Source organism: Scophthalmus maximus, chromosome 2, assembly GCF_022379125.1.
Source record: "Scophthalmus maximus strain ysfricsl-2021 chromosome 2, ASM2237912v1, whole genome shotgun sequence".
NCBI classification, from domain to species: Eukaryota; Metazoa; Chordata; class Actinopteri; order Pleuronectiformes; family Scophthalmidae; genus Scophthalmus; species Scophthalmus maximus.
Window position 1 is genome coordinate 15,741,260 of NC_061516.1, and position 16,935 is coordinate 15,758,194.

The window sequence follows — 16,935 nt, forward strand, 5'->3', positions numbered from 1 at the left end:
TAACACTTTTTACAGGTGTTACAGGAGCAGACAGAAACATCCTGATTGGAAATGAAAGTACTGCTGACAAACTTATGTCAATTTCAGTGCAAAAATAATGATATGAGAAGCAATAGTTTATGGGCTTCTGTAGAAACATGGTGCAAAATGACGAACCCCGCGGAGGAGAACTCTCTCCTGATGTAAATGTAAATGTCAGAAACACAATAATTCTTTATTTCAGGTGATCACACACTACTGAAAACATAATTATAAATATCATATTCAATTCCTGCAAGAAGATACCTCTAAATCCTGCACGCAGAACCTTTAAATCTGTGCTATTTTCTATACTATACTAAACATAATAATTAATTTTTATATCGCCAGAAATATGTTGCATTTTTGTTAAAGTTATTATCATTTTGAGGTCATGCAGTGCAGATTTTACAAACTTGTGATGCCATGGTAACACTGAAAATTTCCACAGCAGACATTTCAACATGATGTGGCAGGGAAAGCACATGTATCTTTCGCGTGCACCAGTAAGTCATGACAGTGTGATGGTGAGTCAGCATGCACAATACCCTGAATGACATTTATACACTTTATGTCCACTGTTATTCATGGCAGAATTCAAGCAAGACTCTGCTAATGTTTATCTATGCTCACAGTTTGTCTCTTAGGCAGTGGCTGCAAAACAGTCTTTTCTTAACTGTGGCTTCCCTTTATAATTCAATTTAGTGACGGAAGTATTCTATATCTTTGCTGGCTAAAGAGTCTATAGATTTGTTTCTAGATATCTTACTATTGCACCAGTATGTCTCTATTCTCCGTTTACAAAAACAAACATTGTGCAGACAAGTGAATCAATTGAATGTCAAACTTTAAGCTTCTGCCTTGCAGAGTAATTACATAAAAAAATAAATCTAAAAACTATTGCCATGCATTTGCAAATTGTCAGCAGAAATGTGACACTGTCCTTTGAGGGCAACAGCATCAGTTCTTCTCGCTTGCCATTTTTAATTTGGGGTTTGAGGTAACATCAACAAACTTGAGGGTATAGCTACACAAACGGTAGAGCTCTATTTGGGTTCAAACTAAGGACGTACTTTCTGTGAGGCGACAGTAATCACAACTGAGCCACTTTGCTGCCCCAGGAGACACTTGAGCTGCCTAATATCCCAGCACTGTCCTCATAACATGTATATATATATAAAGATAAGCAGTTATGTTAATGTCATTATTAATTAAGTAAACCGGTGCATTCATTCAAAGATAAACCTATATCAACATACAGCACTTGTCTTCACGTTTTTCATGGAATGTATTAATGTGAACTCAGGCATGAACCCAGAATATTACAGCACGAGGAAAATTAGGTTTTCTTATTAATATGATAATTTGTGCAGCAAAAAACTCCATAGTCTAATCAGATCACCCTAGTTTCTCTTCAGTCTCTGATGATGATGTCTGCTTTCCACATTCTACCAAGAATGTGTCTCCACACAGACACACTGAAAGATGCCACTGTCTACTGTAAACATAAACAAGTTAGCAAAAGCACAAATATTAAGGGAACCAAAATCATTTTAATCTAAATGCTAAAAGATGCTGTCGAAATAAATGTAGTCGAGTGGAAATAATACAAAAAGGGGGTGAAATGGAAGTACCCAGGTAAAATAGAAGTATCTCAAAATTATACTTACATACTAACTTAAATTTGAAGTTATATATATATGTGAGAAAAAAACACTATGCATGCAGCTTTTAACAATAGAATAAACGTTTAAAAGAATAAAAAAATATTAAAAAGGAAATTAAAACAGGAGAAATTGCTTAGTAAAAAGAACCTGTGTTTTCAGTCTTAAGTGCGGTACAACTACAAGGCCTCACTAAGAGGACCTGAGGGAACATAGGTAAAAGGCATTAGTAGTTTACTGATACACTCTGGAGTAACATTATTCAAGTCTTTTAGATGAGGACAATCATGAATTGAGTACTAAATTGAATCGGAACCCAGCGGAGGGTATAGGGACATGAGAACCAGGATGATATGAGATCATTATGGAGTCTTAGTGAGTACTGCACAGGCTTGGACTAACTGTAAACTGATGTCAGTCAACTGTCTAGTTAGGAACAAAGCCTTTTGCAGTAGTCTAAGCAGGAGGACGCCAAAGCATGGGTTACCATTTAAAACATTTAACCATTTAAAACTGCTGCAAAAATAACCATATTCCTTGGGTCAAAGTAGCAGGACTATGTGATTTTCTGTGTTCATCAAATTTTAGCCGGTAGTAAAAAGGTTTTAGGTAAAAGATTTTCTATTCGAAGCTAATGAGCTGAAGTGTTACTGGATGTTAGTAAAAGTCTGATCTTGGACGATAACTAGAGCTTCAGTTTAACTGTGATTTAATTAGCCGTTACAAATTAGCAGTTACAAATCTCGGCCGGACACTTGGGCAAAGTAGCTCACTGGGCCTAATGGATAGGTAGAGGTGTGTATCATCAGCGTGGCGATTATAAAACAGAACAAAATAGTTTGATCAAATAGGAGTATATGTATATTCTGAATATATGAGATTGATATGGAATAAGAAAAAACATTTGATGAGCTGAGGCACTTCACAAATCAAGTGGAGCTTAAACAAAACATTTCCGGTTAGATAAATAAGAGGAAAACTATGCCAGACATCCCACCCAAATCTGAAAGAACAATAATGGCAATTTCACCATGGTCTAACTGCATAGGTCGATAGCTCAGTGGTAAGCTAAGATCTAGGTGCAGTTTCTTTAGACATGAGGCCATTTCAAAGGATTCAGGAACATAGCTTGGGTGAGGGAAACGGGTTGATAATAGGAAGCAGAGAGGGTCCAATAATGCTAATGGATTCTTTAAGTAATTTGGGAGGCCCAATGTCAAGGGGACACATGGACGAACAAGTGTGGGGAACAGTATCAATCAAATCACTGAGTGAGACAGGGGAGAATTGATCAAGTAGGACTCAGTATGGGGGCTTTGGAGGCTGGGGAGCATGATAGATACTCTGATAGAAAAGTGTCTCACTATGGGTGGACACATACTGGAGGATAAAGGTTAGGTAAGGTCATTCATCGTGGGGGGGCTGGCATTGGGAGAGGCGGGGTACACCCTGGCCACATACAGAGATGGACAACCAACATTCACTCTCACACTCACACCTACGGTCAATTTAGAAAAAAATGAACCTAACCCCATTCTTTGGACTGTGGGAGGACGCCGGAGATATACACCCCATGTATGCGGAGACACCCACACATACACGGGGAGAGCATGCAAACTCCACACAGAAAAGAAACTTAAGAACGTGTTTATCAGTGATGATGAGACAAGGACAACCTAGGCTTTCAGAATATGTATGCTTCAGTGATATCACATTCATTTATAAATGGTTATATGACCATAAAGACAAAAAACAAAACAAAATGGATATTGAATCTCACAGACATTCATTATAATGATACACCAAACAACGATGAAATTTTTCCCTCTTGAAAGCTGTTCCTTGAAGCCTTGGCTATAAGAGAAAACAATTCAAAACATTCTTACTAATGCAAATCAAAAGTTATGTCCATTTTTCTACAAATATGTCCTTTGATTTTTCAACCCAAAAAGTGTCAGCGGTAGTGGTAGGAGTAAACAAGAGGAGTGAGAAGTCCTGTTTTCAATGTAAAATCTTTGTTTTTTTCGTCCAGTCAACAACACAGCGTCCTCTGATTGGTCAAGTGGATCTTAAAATGGACGGCTAGAAGTCCGCTAACAACAACAGTAGCCTCTTACGTCTTGAAAAATGGGATAAAAATGATCACAAAAGTCATTCAATGTAGGACTTATCATCACGGACATGTTGTACAAAGTCTCAGAAAAGACACTGAAGTTCCAGGCAGCACTACAAATCTTTTGAGAGGGCCACGATCGCACGGAAGCCCTGCCTGGAGTGGCGCAAGTGTTGGCTTCCCATCAAAACAAACCGTAAGTTGCATAAACTGACGAAAATGTTACGAGGACTTTTATAGCATGATGCATTTTATTACATGTCTGATTAACTCAGACAGTTAATCAGCAGTGAGATATTGCCTGGGACATAAGGTTTTAATTAATTTGTCACTGTCCATTTCCTCTGCTTAGTCTAGGTGCAATGTTTTACCAACATCTCCATTGGAAAAGAAAAAACTGTCATAAAATGAATGATGACTGAATTCCAGTCAGCTGCCCCAGTTGCAGATGTATATTGTGCATGCTGTCTCTCTGTCACATCTCGAGGCTTTTACACGACATGGGTGTGACAAATAAACAATGTGAAAAAGCGAAAAATATTCGCCTGCGAATATTTCACATCAAAATTATTCACACTGATACACTTTTCCAGCTCATTCTTCAGAAAAAGATATGATCTCCTTCCGAAAGTGAATCACGCTCCTTTTTGACCACATTCTTCTTCAGTGAGTTCCCGCCCCAGCACCTCACCTGACTTATTGGCTGCCTACCCGCCTGCTCACTAGTCGCCATCATCCCCAGTGGACAAAGTTAACATTTTTGCTACTTGTAGGTTTTCTTGCTTTGTTCTTGCTGCTTTTCTGAAAATTACAGTAGAAATCCCTGGCTATGCAGGTACAGAGACTATTTTATTACGACACCCCTGCCTTTTCAGTCTGCTAATGTGATTTAATTTTATCATGAAGTATATTTATGATATATGGGTTAATTAACCGAAAAAGGTTTGAGATCTTCTGAGATTCAACATCCAATAGGTGATTCTCTTTTAAAATGTACACTTAGTTTTAATGGCCATACATTAGGCTGCGCCAGCCAAGTAAAGGGTATCTCATCTGTACATTCACAGGTTATGCATGTTGCCATTAAAGAGGTTTTTGTCATTTAATGTATATGTACACGAAGGAAGAATTATTTATGCAAAGATAGTAAAGCAGGGGTGGACAACAACGTGCCCTGGAGGGTCATGTATCTGCAGGCTTTTATGATAAAAGACAAAAGTGCATGATTTCACTGATTCACACAATAATTGAATCCTGTCTCTTTCAAAACTTCATGAATTGGAAACGCCATTGAATGAGCAGTGGAAAATACAGTCTGTCTATTTTTGTACCATTATCCCATCATGATTTGCCCCCTGAAACTGCTTAATGAGTCACTATTTTGGTAATTTTCTGAACTAGAACACCTCCCCTGGCACTTTCCCTTTCACCAGTTGACAGAGTTGGTTCACCGGCTGACTCCAGACCACCGAATGCAGAGAGCAACATTTCTGTGGACACATTTCTGTGTTTTTTTGCTTCTTACTTGGTGGCATAAATTCGTATTAACATGATAGGATAGTCAAGTACATTATGATATGGGATGTGGCTATTTGTTAACCTTAAAAATACACAATCCTTACATTACAAAAATGGCAAACCTCAGAGAAAAAGAGTGCATTCCCATTTTGTGCTCTTAAAGCTTTATGCAGCGATAATAACAACCAGCACACCTGTACATACTATACCTATCGAGCAGATTTCTCTCTGACAAATGAGGATGATGGTGTGTAATTATCTTCAACCATGTGTTGGAGAACTTGATTGTAATGTGCTCTGACATTTTGTAAAGAAAGTGGTCCTCCTTACAGTTTATAGTGATTGCATGTTGGAAAGAGGAGGGGTCCACGATGTTAACCTGTAAGTGAAAGGGGCATCTTAATCTGTAAGGTGAGAAATAACCATCACTTGTTGACAGGTTGTAAGTGTTAACATGAAAAAATGTTAAGTGCCATAAAAGCTTTCTCTAGTCACTTTAATGCTTTGAGCTCTATTTCTAATTCTGTATTATTTGATTTTCTATGGTCTGGAAATATTGAGCAGACTTGACATGATAAAGGAACGCAATATTAACATAATGTTACTGTTTCATGCTTGATTACAGATATTTAAATTTACACATGAAAACCATAAAAAGTGAAAACAAGTTACACATGAAATATAATATTGCAGTTCTTGCTCAATGCAAAGATATGCAGAAAATTAATAAATAAACAATACTTTCACTAATTTCAAGAATATGTTGTGTATAAATAATAAACCTCTGGTTCAACAATAACATTTTTGGTGTCCTTGACTGTCTGTTATGGAATCTGCCTCAGAGAAATCATAAATACGAGATATATTTTAATCATCTCTAACTTAAATTTTTAATTCTATTTTCTTCTGCTCAGAGATACAGTATGATGAGAATGTGTACTGCCATGGCTCTGCGTCCCAGTGGTTCCAAGTAACAACGCTCAAAAAACGATTTGGAAAATAATAGAGAAAACAAAGCAGGACAACATTGTATTCTTACAATTTTGTGTTTGGACGTTGGCTCATACAGCATCATGCAAAGGCAAATGCAGAGCTGAGAAATACTTTTTCTTCTTGTGTAACGAGAAGATGCATGTGGTTACAGTTCTACAAATCTAATGTTTCAGCTTGGTGCGGTCCATAATTTCAATTAGGTCACCATCATCTCTGCCAAGAAAATGTATTCATTATCCCCAGAGCTCCCAAGTCTCACTGACTTACTTGTTACGGAGCAATTTATCTTATTATATCAGTGAATGAAGGCTCAGAGGCTGTGGTGGAGCAGGGCTGTTATGACAGACATGTAATGACCAAATCATCTTAGACTTTTCTGGTTTGATGATGATGAGCATGATTAAATATTATTTGGCACGGACACATCAGTCATTCTGTGTGTGGTAATCGTTACATCGGTGGAACATTTCAAACCAGTATTTTAGGGTCCATGATGATTAGGTTAAGGGTTGGGGTCGGCGGCAATCAATGGACCTCAGTCAATACAATGCACAAGATCATAAGTAAATGTGTGTGAGTGTGTGGTGTCTATATTTGACACTGTGGGGACCTAAATCTGTTTACACATTCACATTATGGGACTTTATAAGCAAATCATCATAGTGTAAATCATTCATTTATAGGATTAAGACATGTTTAAGCTTAGGCTAAGGGTCTGTTTGAGGCAAATAGGCAAATAGTAAGTCTCCAGGAAATGAATGTAAGTCGATGAGATGTCCTCTGAAATGTGTGTGTGTGTGTGTGTGTCTGTGTGTGTGTGTGTGTGTGTGTGTGTGTGTGTGTGTGTGTGTGTGTGTGTGGTGTTTTCAGTGCTCAAATATCATTGGGCTTGAATCATGATATTTCACTTTCTACCAATATCCCATATATATCATAAATCTTAAGCTCTTTCAGAGAGAGAGCAGCACATTTCACTGGGTGCTAATTTTACGTGTTGATACATTTTTTGATACAAAGCTTGAGTTGTAATTGTTCTGTGTAAGCAGGGGTGGCGAGTCATTTGTTTAATTACGGTAGTGCACCTATGATGCGTGCATGCATGCATGCTTACGCACGGTTCGGAGGTTAAGTAACCAGTGTTCCTTTGGTGGCAAAATAACATACATTAGACAACTGTAACTGAGCACATGCTCAAATATCATGTTGGGAATATAAAGCAGCAGTCTTGGCTGCAGTCGACTCTATTGCATTATTAACATTTTAGTGATGATTGGACCTCTAAGCTTAAAACTCAAAATGATTATGATTTTCAACTGGATTGTGTGACTTTGGTTTGGTTTCCGCTGAGGTTTTCTAAAAATTGACATTTGGAAAACATAATATCTCATCCAAGTGTGTATTTGAAAATGTACCAGGCAGTTTATATTATGTAAATGCTTGATTAGAATCCCAACTGCAACTGTTGACTAACTTCTGCTGCCATTTATCTCAGAGTCTGGGATTCTACACAGATTTTAATAGACAAACATTACCTCTCCATTTGCCACTCTTGAAAAAAAAGAAAGAACTCTAGCAAACTCTGCAAACACAAACATATGTAAATGCTCACAAGCACACCCCCCTTGAATGGTCCTGCTGATTGGCTTAATGTTTGAAAAACTGGCAGTTTACACTCATTCCTCCATATGGACAGTCGTAACCCTTATTGCAGTGACAATGCATAAAAACATTGCCTTACAGTCATACACAACTGCTGCTAAGTAGCAAATATGACAATGCTGCAGCTCTAGGCCTGCCAGGCTGCAATACGCTGCTACTAAAGTCAACATTTTGTGAAATGAGTTTTTCTTGAGAACTCTGAGATGCAGATTTTGTTTTGCAGACATAAATTCATGCGGACATTTTGTTCATCTACCATGGAAAGATTATGTGACATTGCCATAAATTGGACTTTATGATAATAGTACAGTTATAAGCTAAGGGCCAATCTGATTTTATTGACCATATAGGCTATAGCTGCAATGACACGGGTCATTGAGTCTGTGGTGTACTGGATAGTTTTCAGTGATGTCAGCATGAATTTGGCTGCTGTGTGTGGAAGGTTTTGGCAAACGGATGCGTTGATACCTCTCAGTCGGAGAGAACAGAGTGACTGTTAGGTATTGATGTTTTAGCAGACTTAAAGCTGATCACGAACACATAAGTTGAATTAAATGTGTTGATATCTTGTCATTGGAAGACACAACCATTCTAACACAAAAGGACTGACTTGCGAAAAGGTTTGGTTTCACACAGATGTATCAGCTCCATCCAGTTGACGACCTCACAGTTCAGTCTCTGACCCAGCTTTGCTTAAGAGCCTGTGCTGACAAGCCTCGCCGCCTCCCCCATAGTATCTGTGTTTATTTTATTTTCCCTGATGGTCCTGTGGCCCATGTTGCACCTTCCCTACAACCTCCCATCATTTCTAAGCTCTGACTGTGCCTGTTGGCTGTGTCTCTTCAGTTTCATTTGGATCCCGCTAAAAAAACTCGTGCAGCTTTAACTGTCAAATCTTTAGACTATGACACTGTCGGTTGCATTTTGCATGTTGCCTTTACAGATTTAAAAATTTCAATTAGTTTGGATGGGTTTATCCCCCCTGCCTGTACAAAGCCACACTAGGAAGGCTTTAACTTCTGAATCTGCTGTTTAGCATCAAGGCTGCACTTTATAATCTCCTCGAACTCTTGCGGGGCTTTTGAAGTGAAGGCATCCAAACGCATGACAGTGGCACGCTGTTTAGGCCCCCCAAGTAAGAAACTTGATTTCTACATGGTTTGGCAGGCAGTACACTTACATTTGATTAAATGAATTGATTCTGAGTTTACAATTACTTTCCTCTGTGCAGAGTGTTTTCATATTCTTTACGAGGAACCAAATTACCACACATAAAAAGTTGGTGTTAAAACAATTTACTTGATTTCAAAAATGTTCCTCCATATTAACACTGAGCAGATAAGCTTGTATTTGAATTAGTACTGAAAAAGTTCACATAAATAGTGTGGGTAACATAATGGGGCCTTTATTTATATGAACATTTCACTACCACTGCTGAATATCCAATATGATAAGGCTGTGAGCAAAACCATGTTCTGCATTGGTCACTTCAGCAGTATAACGACATTTGACAGACACAACTCAAACATGGAGATACAGTTGAAAAACATTAGGAGCATTCCTTTAAAGACAATCTGTCAAAAACGATCACATCAAGACACGGCTCCTCTGATTTTGATGAAAGATGATATGTCATTATATTCTGTTTTCCTCTTGTCCGGCCACTATAATTAAGAAGTGGTCCCCAACCCCTGAGACACACATACACACAGAACCTTGAATAGCCAGTTAATTCATGGACCCCTTGTTCTCCTGTGTGGTTACTTTTGTGAACATAAAATCCCAAGATGCTCTTAATTATATGAACCATTTAGCTGCTCTAACAAAGAGGTTTTATGATAAATAAATGTCATTATTAGCAAAATGAGGAGCTGTTCCTACCCAAGGGGAATAAACAACTTTGAGTCTATGTTGAAGAAGCCATCCTAAACTAAGAAGACCAAGGGCATCATGAACGCTGAAAAAACTAAATGAGGCAATGACACATTTTTGGAGCCATTATAGGGAGGAATTATTAGACTCTTTAAAGTAATCTAAGCTTTGGATATCAGCATGTTGCATTGGTCACAATGAAATGTTTGCAAAATCGATTGCTGAGAGTAAGGGAAGTCCCTGGATACAAGACACACACAGATAGAGGAAGGCGAAGAGGAGGAGATGAGACTCAGCCAAAACACAGCTGCTGGCTGAATAAGTAAAGCCACCTACAGGAAGAACAGAATGTTGAGAGGAAGCAAGAGAGCAGAGTAATTCCCACCAACTCTATCAAACACAAAGACTGAAAAAAAAAAAAAAAACAGGCATATGGAAGAATGCATGAGAGCAGCAACAGACATACTACACTTGTGTTTTTTTCCCCACAATCACTGACAGGATTCAAGAGTGAGAAGCTAGTGCGCATAGGACGAGGAGAAACTAATGGCTTAGTTCATTTTCTGACATATACAGGCCGACAATATTGCAAAGCATGCTGGCACCAAGCAGGAAGGAGAGGGATCGAGGGGACACAGAGTGGCGACTGTTGGGTGAGGGGGTGTAGGTGGAGGAAATGTTTCTGTGAGAAAGCACATAGTGAAAGACACGAGGCAACAGATGGAGAGAAGAGGCCCGCAGAGGCCGACAGCAGTGAGAGGAGGCAGATGAGGCTAAAGCCCCCCGTCCGATAAACAACTCGGAATCTTTTTTAAAGCATTAATTTGCTTCAAACTGAGCTCAGAGAAAATGTATTGACATTTTATTTCCTATCTGGACAGTAATGATCATTAACACTGTATCATTGCATTTGTCGTTCCAAGAGAGTGTACGCTCACCATCCACCAAACTGCACATTCCACAACAATGTATCGGCAAAATGTCAAGAAAGGGAATAAGACGGACAAAGGGAGGAGGAGGAGGAGGAGGAGGAGGAGGAGGAAAATGTAGATGAAGATGAAATGTTTGATCTATGCCTTAAGAGCAAGGGTGGCCTTAATGATAAAACACTGCCAATGAATAAGTCTGCCAGTGGACGGGGCAGGCCTGTCAGCATAAGCATAAAAGGTGATGAGTGAGAGGTTTGCTCTGTTAAACCTTCATGCTCCAAGATGCACAAGAAGAGGCATGTGAAGAAGAGACCCACTCCTTCTATCCACAAGTAAGAAAAGAGTAAATAAGTTTAAAAAAAATATGAGTTGCTCCTGAATGATAAACCCAATTTCAGTTAATTGTTTGCAGTTTGGAGAATGTGACCAGAATCCAAGTCTTGTTTAGAATTTCAGTCAACAAATGTCACAGAGTTTTATCTCTTATTCATTATTTTACCAAATGCATGAAATAAGTTATTATTCACGGTGATAGATTAAAGTGCAACGTAGTTGCGGACTGCATCAAGGTGGATGTTGAAATAGCACATCAAAAGTGTCTGATTTGAATTAATGTGTGGGGGATTCATGTATTAACTATGGAGACAAAACTTCACAGTTTCACATCGTGGGGACACATGCGACCATCTGAGGACATCCAAGTTTAAAGGATAATTAACTGATTTTACACATCAGTCTTTTTACGAGAACTAGTGAATGGCTGAAAAAAATTTGTATTTGAAGAGTTACATTTGATGAACTGTCTCATGAAATAACACTTGAGTCAGTGACGTTGAGTCTGAAGACTACAAGTTTGAAAATTTGGATGTTGGATAGTATTTGAGTTTATTTGACCTCTGTAGCCTGCTCCTCATATCTGCTCGAGGCTAGTGGCTACATCAGCTGCTACTTGCACAACACACCATAAACTATATAAAGATGTAAGACAAGTCTCCACTTCCTACGGTTGTACAAAAATGAAAATGTTTGGACTTCAGTGAATGTCTGAAAGCAGCATATGTAACACATCCAAATCTCTGACAGAACTATTGGCTGTCGAATTGCATTATGGATTGTGCATTGTCATGTAAACACCAAAACAGAGGACTGCAAAGGATAAAAAACACATTCTGACTCTGAGTCTGTTGCATTTATTTTGATTCTTAAACAAAATTGTGAGAGCAGCAATATTCAAGCAAGTACATGTAGCGATTACAGTTCAGGTCAGGGAAAGCCCACAGAGAATGAATGATTATCAAGCTTATGTCCTCACATTTAATAGTAGTGTTGAGTTGTTATAGGTTCCATAATCTACAATTTACACTGACATTTGAATCTACTCCATCTTCAAATGAATATCCTGTTTGCTACCAATGTCCAATCGACATCAGCCAGTCTGTATATTGCTTTAAGCCACAATGTCATAAAAAGTGAAAATCAAAAGCTGAACCATAAGGCGCATAAGCCAAAATTTTGTAGACTAACAGATCATTTCACACACAAGTGATTTTTATTCTGCACCAGTTTAGCCTGCAAGTTATCAAAACAAGTTCTCCTTGTAGCCAACGGGCACTTTTATCAGATACTTGAAAACCTGCTTCGAATAAGTTATCATGGTTGATGAAGTCTGCATTTCAGAAGAGTGAAGATATCTTGTTCTTAAATCTCTGCTTTATAAACACCTGTTGAGAAGAGAATACAAAATTCAACCCTAGTAGGAGCACATTACAAATATTTCAGTCGAATTCTAATGAAAATTATTACGTAAAAAAAATAAATTAATAATTAGTACACTTTGTTCTTTTGCTGTTCCATCACAGGAAATCATATTTTAATAAATCGCTCATGTGTGACGATGAGCTTTCCAATAAATCAATAAAATAAAACAATGAACACTAAACAACAGTGCTGCCCATTGAGGCAATGAGATGCCATTTTATATAACTTCTAAAAATCTTGTGTCTACATTAATTGTGTTCTTTATTAATTGTTACAATGAATCGTCTGATTGTTATTGTGAGTATGTAGGCTTTTACAGTAGCTCAAAGCACCACAGTGTCTGATTACTGCCTCATAGAGCTGTTGGCATGGCTGTACACTTTGTCTCTTTTAACACAGTCTAGTGCCACCATGTTGTTTTTCACCTTGGGGTTTGAAAACCACCTTGATGTTCTTATATTCATACGCTATTTTGCATACACACAAGAGGTAACTTTTATGACATTATAAATACCAGCCCAGTGTGTGTCTCTGATGATGTCACTGCAGTTACCTCTGTTAGATGGCTATGACAAATATATAGACACAATCATTTCACAATTAGATCCACAATATCACACTGTTAACAGGAACAATGAAGTCACTCACCAACATACCCATAAGTAATTATTGGAAGAAAGACAGATAACTGAATTCTACTTTTAGTAGTTTGTGTTTTATTATATATTTATTATATATTATTTAATATCATATAAAGTCATCTCAGGGCAGATGTCAGCTGATTCCTAACTGGCTTTTGAGATGTTTGAATACACCAGGGCCGGTGGTCAGGCTTTTAACGCCTACAGTCTGGAAGGGTGAGGCTTACACAAAAGCACTTCCTCTCTTTTGAAACCTGTACAATGGCAGAGGCCCCGTTTTTAAGACATTTGCTTTGGGGGTAAATTATGCAACTTAATGGATTCATCTGCTGAGATGGATGGGATGGAGAGAACACAGCGAAATGTCCCGGAATGTGGAGAATTACAGGGGGATGAAGGGATATAAGAATGGTAGTAGGGGGGAAGGAGTAGGGGAGATGGAATATCTCAGAGGTGAAGATATATCCGACAGCTTTAAAGCTGCGAATCCTTCTTTCCTGAAGAGATGTGGAATTTTTTGTATTCCTTCTCCTTCTTACTCTCCTCTTTTATACCCCCCTCCCCCCCCACACACACACCTTCATCTTTCAGACATGAACAGAAACACTAACACAAACACACTCAACAGACGTTTGCACGCACTTCCCATAAAATCAAACCATTTTTATGGAGTAGCCCAAGTTAAACAGAAGAAAATATGCTCTCAAGTTGATAATAAGGGAATGGTGGAACAGGAAACCCAGCCTTAATAACAGGAAATGATCATTTGAATTACCTACGATTCTGCGTCATTCAATTTCCTCACTATTGATCTCCCACATCAACAATGAATACTGAACTGCAATGAATATTAATTCAAACTTTGCCAGTCATTCCAAAAGAAAACCAATATTCATCTCCTTTAACTTTCATTTACATTCTTTTCTATGCAACTGAACTTGCTTCTCTTGTTACACTCCACAGATTGATGTGAATTTTCTTGTTTAATCTCACTTTAATCTCACAATATTAACAATTAATTGTTCTGTGACACGCACAAAAAAGATAAACTTCTTAAAAGATAGGATACTGGTATCAGGATTATGATTTTATATCTGAACAGAAGTTTAACAGTGTTTATCGGACAGAAGGACACGTAGTGAAACCATTTTGGTTTCCAGCAGACCTCCAGTACAGAGGTGAGGCGGAGAGAGTGACAGAAAGACACAAGCTATAGAAAGGAGGAGAAGTGATGGAAGGAGGAGTGGTCAACCTAACGTAACTGGCATAGAATCAAGACGTTAGTTGAGGGCAGTGCACACAGTTAGTTGGAGAGGAGTGTGTATAGATTAAGAGTGGTATTAATTCTGACCCATAATCTCTCCGCCTCTGTAATTGAGGTCGCACATCAGGGGAGGCTGAATTTGGATAGCAACTGGCTTTCTGATTTACTAAGCTCCAAGGAGGGAGCAAACACACACAGGAATGAGGAGAGGGGATGTGATCCCTCGCAGAGCTTCTAACCGGGGAGTTTGTGTTTAGAGACAAAGTGAAGGGAGACAACCGGGGACACTGAGGACGACCTCAAAGTCCTACAAACCTTAAGTCTAGTCAAATTCAACACAAGATCAAAGGGAGGTTTATTATTCATTTCTATTTTATATTTTTTTCAAATACCCTGCCTTCACATGACAAGGTCCTCAGAACAAAAAAAATGTAAATAAAAAAAAACAGAAAAGCATCTGAGGATACTTCAGATGGCAATATTCAACTTAATCTATTGTAAATGGTCCCAAGCCACTAATTCTTGTTGCTGCCTTTGCTTTCATTTTCCCATCTTAAGAAACTTCACTCCTCTATACACCCTGTTCTTCTGCATCTGTCTGAGATCAATATTGTAATAAATTGAGAGGAGGCAGCCCCATCATAATCAATAAGAGCAACGTATAGCCAGGCAGAGGTAGACAGAGAGAAATCATTCTGCCCAACAGCAGAGCTGAATGTTTCTGACACCTCATTCATTACACTATTGAATAATCCATTGCCTCTGTCACAGCCACAGAGGAGGAGAATATGCGCCGGTGCGAGCACATCTGCAAGCGCTCGCAGCGGGAGGAAACCTACAGACGGCTTCATACTCCCTTTGATTACACACAAGATTCATATGGGTGTAAGAACATATTCATGTGCCCACAGGAGGCTGGAGCAAGACTCAGGACTGTCAGAGCAAAGTCGCAAGTCCAAACTGGAAGTCAATCCTGCAAGTGCAAGCTGCATTTCAGCGGATAAAACGAATATTTGTGTATATATATGAGTGAGATACATTATACTACTGTGCAGTTTTATTCATCTCTCATGGTTTCGGAATTTCGACTTGAGACTTGAGAGTTTTAGCCTTCAAGCCTCAATTCCAGTATATAAAGTAAATCGACTCAGAGCCGTCAAGTGAGTCCTTTGTGACTCAAGTCTCAGATCTAAAGTCTACAGCTCAACAAATCTATAGTTTCATATTATTGATATATGTATGGTTTGGCAGGATATTGCAAAACATGGAAAATTCTAAGTTTCACTGTACTTTCTGCACACTTAAATGAAAAGTTTAACAAAAATACCAATAAAGTCAGCAGCACATGACAGAGGAAGCAGTGTGGGGACAGGAAATGCACACATATTTTATCCTAGCAGAGCTAATAAAAAAAGGTCAAAATATCCATAATCCCAACACTAAAATATACAAATGTACAATTGTGAAATAAAAAGAATCCAGCAAACTTCTGCACCACCCCCCAAACACACACACACACACACACACACACACACCTCTGCAGATATTTGCTATTGCAACAACATGCAGCGGTGGCAACGTTTGGAGTTTAAACCTTCCAGATATCAATTTCATTCTTTACAAGTTACATCTTCATCCACTGACACAAACACATGTCAGTTCACTAAACCCTGAGGTACGAACATAAATGAATCCATGCAGATTAGAGGCGTATTACTAGCCACCAAAACATTAAAACCTGGTTCTAGTTCCTGGGAAAACATAGGACACTTACTGATGATGTGATGTTACCAAAGTGTTTCTGGGAACATTTGACCCTATCTTCAAGTCACATCACATTTGACCTCACAAAATGATGGCAGCTGCCACGCACACACGGCTGACACCCACCTCCATTTGAAATCATTACACCCTGGGTACAGATGCCAAGGTGGGAGGAGAAACACTCAGGCATAAGGTGCAAAGTCATCATCTGCGATCCACATGTCTGACAGACATAATGAAATTCTTCTTAAGAATTGCTCTTGGAGGGCCTGGAGGGCCTGTCAGTTGACTTTGGTGCGCTTTAAACTCAGGGCTAATAAGGATGTGCTGTTGGGAATTTGTGTGCATGACAGCTAAGCAAAAAGAGAGGCTTTGATTAGCTACGGGGCCCATGCAAAGGAATCGCAGCACAGAGACCAGTCGTAGACCTCAACCAAAAGGGAAAATCAGGTTCACATGCTGCAGAGTTTCAATAGGGTTTGGGGAAATCAAAGTGTGCAATCTGCATCTTCTCTGACCAGATGCAGAGAATTTTAAGGTCAAATGGACGCACAAACTCAATGTCAAAGACATTACTCACGCATTGTTGACATGTCTGTGACAAGTGTCGCAAGCACATCAGAAATGCGATCATGTCAAGTACCACCTTTGTGGGACCTTAGTGACAATTCAGCCAATCGTAGCATGTGAAGTCAATTGAGGATGTCGAATTGGAACATGGTGCAGAACCAAGCAGGGATTA